Consider the following 6,429-nt stretch of genomic DNA (forward strand, 5'->3'; position numbering starts at 1 on the left):
TCATTTTATGAATTTTCCCCTCACTGTCCCTGTATCATAATCTCTTCTCCATGGCAATGTAATGCCTGGCTCCATCCTCCTTGAAATGATGTCTAATTTAGACCTGATCATTGCAGGATAAACATAAGTATAAATAGCCACCATATGACAAAGTGTCATCTTTATGGAAGATATAAAAAGTTGTAAGACACGGAAGGTATGGCAGGTGCAAGAAAGCATTAATTTAGTCGGCAGTGACAAGCAACTGTACACCATGTTCTGTATTAGCAGTGCCATTTTTAGTGTTATTCCAACATCTGCATATATTAATTTTTTTCCTAACAAATGTCGCCTTGTATTATTTATAAAATAATGTCAGTGTTAGAACTCTTCAAAAGTATTAATTGTTCTGTGGCTTATGTGCTAAATTTTCCTTACTAATTTTAAGAATACCCTATTCTCTTTTATTAATCCAAAATTTGTAAATTTGAATACTAATTGCTGTTAACACTCAGGAATATAAATATGTTTAGTGTGGGTTTCCTTTCTGGTTAACCATAAACCCGGAGCCCAGTTCCCAGCACAGAAGGAGAGAAGTGAGGTAGTTTGTCGGAGTGCCGTGCCCCTGGCTCCTGTGGTACACACTCTACCCCTGGACTATACGGCCTCTCCCCACCTGCACATACCTTGTACAGGCACATTCCTGTCAAAGCTGCTGTCTCCAGTTTTCTCTTCCCGCCAGTTTCTTCCCCTTTCTTCCTGTAGAGCCCTTGAGGAAAGGGCGAAAGTTTGACCAGATGGATACACTGGTGGATAGCCGTTGTATTTCTCTTCCCAGGATCCATTTCCTGTCTCTGGTAATAGATTCCTCCTTCTAATGGAAATCCACTCTATGAGGGTCAAGGCAAAGTGCCCTTCCCCAGCCCCTCCCTGCCAGCACACACATGGGGCTGGATGGGGGGCACATAAACCAGGCCTGGCCAGTTGGAGTATCGCATCCCCCGGTAACAGTGATTGATGCAGGGATGAGGCAGTTGGAATCCCTTCCTTGGATGTGTGGGTGCTGGAAAAGAGAGGGTCCCTCTGTTCCTTGGGTATCATGAGCGATAAGGACCACGGAGCTGCCGGTACCACAGAGATTTCCCGAAAATGAAGGCAACACAGAAGCACAAAGATACGAGGAGCAAAACAAAGCCCTGACATCATCATCTGAGCGTTGAATCCATTCATGTCTATCATCTGAGACACTCAGCATCCCTGAGCTACATGGCAAACAAAGCTCCCTGTGCCTTATGCACCAGCTGCGGTGGTCGCTTCAGGTTACAAAGTAACCAGGTCAGTCCTTTCCTGTTCCCAGTACAAACCCTCACTTACAGAAGGGATCAACCAGTGAGGATGAGGCAGTTCGCTTCTCAGGAATGAATACCTTCTAAGTTTGGAGAAGGAAACAAAGCTCTTGGACTGGGCCTCTCATGATGCTGGAAGACAAAGCCCTGTTTTCATCATGCTGGAATACCCAGACCCCTCCCCAGGACGTAGCTGTGTCCACGTTTTATTTTGCAACGGCTGATGGGAAGGAGGTGACAATAGATGTGAGTCGTGTCCTCACTACCTGCTAGATACCATGTGTCCAGATTTGTCACGTGGTGATGTGATGCAGCCCACGGGGATCTCAGAGTTGTACGACTTTAGAATTGGAAGAAACCATAGAAATAATGGAATACGATGTGTTTGCAGTGAAGCTAATGGAGAATAATAATTATTATATTAACTAACACTTGCTGAGTGTTGATTGCAGTATTGTATGAGCCCAATAGTTCCAGGTGGTAGATACTCTTTTTGTCAATGTCTTATAGAGGATGCTGCAGCGCAGAAAAGATAACATCTTGCACAAGACCACACAAATCTCACCTGGAGCTGGGATTTAAAGCCAGGTAATCCAATTCCCAAGTCTGTACCAGTTTTTATCCTCCTACTTGCATCTGTTGCAACTTACCAACCTCCCGTGAACTCTGACCCTAAAAGAGTCCATCGCTTTGCATGTAATAATCACATTTTCCCCCCTCTGCCACTTAACTAACATGTGACATTGGCAAATTTTCGTAACATCTCCGTTTCACACAACTAACTCATAGACTTGTTGAGAGTATCAACTCAGGACCTGTAAAGCACTTAGTATAGCAAAAAATGTAAGGTTTTATAATGATTAATACTATATATTGCCACAGAAGCATTGTTCTTTTTAAATCAAGAATTAACTGATCTTTTCCTTTAGTAACTTTCAGGCTTTTTTTTTTTTTTTTTTTTGACACGAAGCTTGTAGGATCTTAGCTCTCTCACCAGGGATGAAACCCCAGCAGTGAAAGTGCCAGTGACCACTGGACCGCCAGGGAATTCCCCATCTCTCAGGCTTAAACTGCATATTTTCAGCCTGAATTTCAGGTTGAGGTGCGTTATGCCATAGAAATATCAAGTTTTACTGGTAATTTCAAGAACATAGGAAATCTACAACTTTGATAGAGAGACAGCTGAGACTTCAGTGTGCTTCACTGGTCCTTCTTTTTACATCAGACGTGGACTCTCTTCCCCTAAAGAATATTATTATTTAGATCACCTCGAACAGTATGGAAAGTGTACAAATTATGAAACATATCCATTTTATACCCCACCCCAAACCATAAACCTATAGATTATAGGTTTATTCCAAGTAATCCTCTAGCCAGGGACATCCTGCTAAGGGCATTCTGTAGATAAGGTCTCTTCCACGGAGCAAACATCATTAGTTAGCAGAGGTCCAGAGGTCCCGCAGAGAAGAAGGACATTAGGCAGTCACGTGGCTTCATCCTCCCCACCCCCTCCACACGGGCAGTGAATTGACTGTAGACCAGCTATTTCAACTCTGTCTCCCCAGTTCCACTAAAGATATTAAAGGCAACTACATTAGACCCTGCCGTTTGGTCTGTGTTTCATAGACATCTTTATAGCACACCTCATAATGATCCACGTCTCATCCTCTGGTATAATCCCAAGACTATACTGTTCCTAAATTATTTGATTTCCAACATATTGGCTTCCTTGACTATTTGAAACTCAAATAAGTCACATATTATTTAGTAGTTGCCATGTTAATTATCTCCAATTATTGGAATACTGTTATTTTAAATTTTCTAGTAGTTTTAAGTGTATCGTAAAGACATGGATAGAGCCATTGTAAAAATACATCTAGGTTGACAGATAGATAGACCTTTCAGAATAGGCTACATTCCACTAATTTGTGCCTTCAGTGCAATACAACATAATTAATTCTTTAGTTGCTTGTTTTTCTTAGACTGTAAGCCTCAAAAGTGTATCTGTTTTGTTTACCTGTCTATCCAGAATCTAATATGACTCCTGGCATAAAGCTGAATGAACAGCCTTTCAAGCACCAGTTACTGAAAAAAAATTAATTATCATGTTCATTTGTTCTTGTTATCACTGGTTTCCACAAACATGGACACTGTCTGCCAAAATGTGTAGTGCTGTAATTACTGAGAGGAAAAGATGTCATAATGCCTACAACTTGCTGCATATTGAGTTTTCCCTCCAGTCAAGTATATTAACAATTTCCTTAAAAAATAAATTTCTAATCATGTTCAGCATATTCCAACATTTTTACAACCAAATATATAGCATCCAGCCCAAGGAAAAGACCTTGTTTCAAATGAAAAACTATTTTCTTCCATAGACTTTTTCCAATTCTATTTGGAAGGATCCATGAAAAAATGGAGTCTTAACACATACTTGAGCTCCAATCACTAATGAAAAATTGAGTTAGCAATTAAAGATAAATAGTAGTAGGAAATTTGCAGTTTTAAATGAGAATAGGACTTGCTAGTGTGTTCTCCCCAATTAGTAAAAGGAGTTCCCCTTTTCACTTCCCTTTCCTAAGTTTTTGCTTTTATTTACAAAAAATCTTTCTTTTGTCAAGATACTGTTTTTTAAATTGTTCTATGTGTGTTCAAATACCCTGAGGTTTAGAAACAATTCATGGCAGTGACGTGGTTGTATTTTATTGGGAGCAGGGCGGAAGTCTGCTTGTGTTTCCAGAAGAGTTTGATTTTTTCATGTTCTTATTGGTGGGACAGTTTGATTTTGAATTTTGCATATTTTTAATAGTGAAAAAGTGGCTTTTCATAGGGAAGGCAGTATGTACCATCGATTCTGGGATCTTGGTAGCGTTACTCTGGAAACAAGTGCATTTTCCTAAGTGATTGATAGGTTTGGGAATTTAAATCATACATGGTTTAGATTCCTACATGTTCCGTTCCTTTCCATTAATCATCTACAACATTGTCGTGGATGGAAAATTAAGGCAACAGTTTATATTTTTGAGAAACAGTGAGCATCATTCTTGCCAAAGTGCAGCATCATCGAAGCCATTAAAGAATAAATGACTGATTGAGCACAGTAATGGACTGATGTGATTTTAGGTGCAGTTTTTATTTTATTGCAAGGCACACAATCATATATACAATGCAAAATTATCACCTTCTAAGTACAAGATATAAAGAATATACATTAGAGTAAAGACTATATGGATATGCTTCTGGTTCAGAGAAGAAAACTGCCTTAGGGCAAGCAGGTTCATGCCCCTTTGGGAAGAGTTTTTTTTTTTTTTTACATCTTTATTTGAGTATAATTGCTTAACAATGGTGTGTTAGTTTCTGCTTTATAACAAAATGAATCAGTTATACATATACATATGTTCCCGTATCCCCTCCCTCTTGCGTCTCCCTCCCACCCTCCCTATCCCACCCCTCGGGAAGAGATTTTCATATTTATGCTGAATCTTCCAGGCAGCTCTTGCGTAGAAAATAAATCTCACTGAGTGCACATACAATCTTGTTACAGTTTTCTCCTTAAAAAGCTCTAATTTAAAGCCAGACAATGTATTCCTTTTATTCCAGTTATTCTTCTTATGTCCCAGTACTAGATGAAACACCTATCAATTGCCTGATAACAGTTATACGGATTTAAGAACTTTATTTCTCAGTAATGCATCATAGAATGAAACCATTTTCTTAAGACTTATGTGAACTTTCCTTGATTTTTTCAAAACTATCTTTCCAAACTATGCTTCCTTTTTCGTATTAAGCCTGGAGTTTTGACCTAAACTCTGCATAGGGGATGCATCCAGGTTCCTAAGGGTAACACAGGACGCTAACGGGGCTTCTACTCTTCTTCCCGTCGGAATTATGGTTGTTCATCCTCACTGATGCCTCCTGCACAGCTTTATTTCTCTTCATTTTTCTGACCCCTGACCCCTCACTAGGTCCTGTCTTCCAGTTCTTTCCAGGGAGGGGAGAAGGGGCTCATGGAGGAAGCTGAATTCAAGGTTAGATACGTGCAGCTCTGGTCCCAAAGAGACACAGTGGACAGTACACTCTTTGCCGTGATTGGAGAACAGGAACATGACGAGATGGGACACAGACACACACTGTCACACACTGTGCATGCACACAGTATCCACACATGCACACACACACACAATGCACACACACATACACTCAACTCTCACACACACGCACACACACCTTTGACAAAGAAATATATTTGTGTAAGAGATATTTTTCCTAACATACATGATTCACTTTAACTTCCTTTAAAGTACTGCCCTAAAATGACCCTAAAATGACATAGCCATCCTCTCCTCTTCTGGTGTGGGGACTCTGGTGCTTCCAACAATGGAGAAGCTTGGAACACCATGACCTCACGGGCACTGAGAGCTGTTTCTCTCTCTCTTGGGGCTGCAAACCTAGACACGAAGAGAGGCAGGACGCTCAGGCTAACCTTCAGACTGCAAGAATGGCAAGATGCTCTGAGGGCATGTGGATTGTGAACTTAAAGAGATTGTCGTATTTCCCACATCAGCGGGGTGTGTTCCTGGAGCCCTCCAGTTAAATATCCCTCTCATATGGTGGCCCAAATTTTTAACCATGGGGTGAACGTCAACCAGTATTTAAGCCATTCCTATGTACTTTTAGTTATAAGAATACAAGGACACCTAAGAAAATCAATGAAATGTAAGAAATGCTCAAAAGAGCACTTCATTTTCATCAGGGAAAACCTTGCCCCACTGTCTTCACTCAGCTGTGCCAGGTGCCATGAAAATCTGCAAAGTAGACAAACATCATCACAGTAAATTTCTGAAACCGCATACAAACTCTTCCATGCAAGGTATGTTTCCAAAAGGAGAGAGTACACACACAAGAGAGAAGGTACTCAGTGACCAGAACTTACCGATGTAGTGATGTCGGTAGTTATATAGTCTATACATTTGATTTTCCTATAAATTCCACAGGATGCTGCCCTAATAACATACAGGCTTAAAGAAGAGATGGGTGTTATTTCTAAATTAGCCCTTTCTTCTGCCCAGGTAAGTTGCAGAAAAAGCCATTACCTTGAAACCAT

The sequence above is a fragment of the Mesoplodon bidens genome, assembly GCF_964165515.1.
Source record: "Mesoplodon bidens genome assembly, chromosome: 16".
Classification (NCBI taxonomy): Eukaryota; Metazoa; Chordata; class Mammalia; order Artiodactyla; family Ziphiidae; genus Mesoplodon; species Mesoplodon bidens.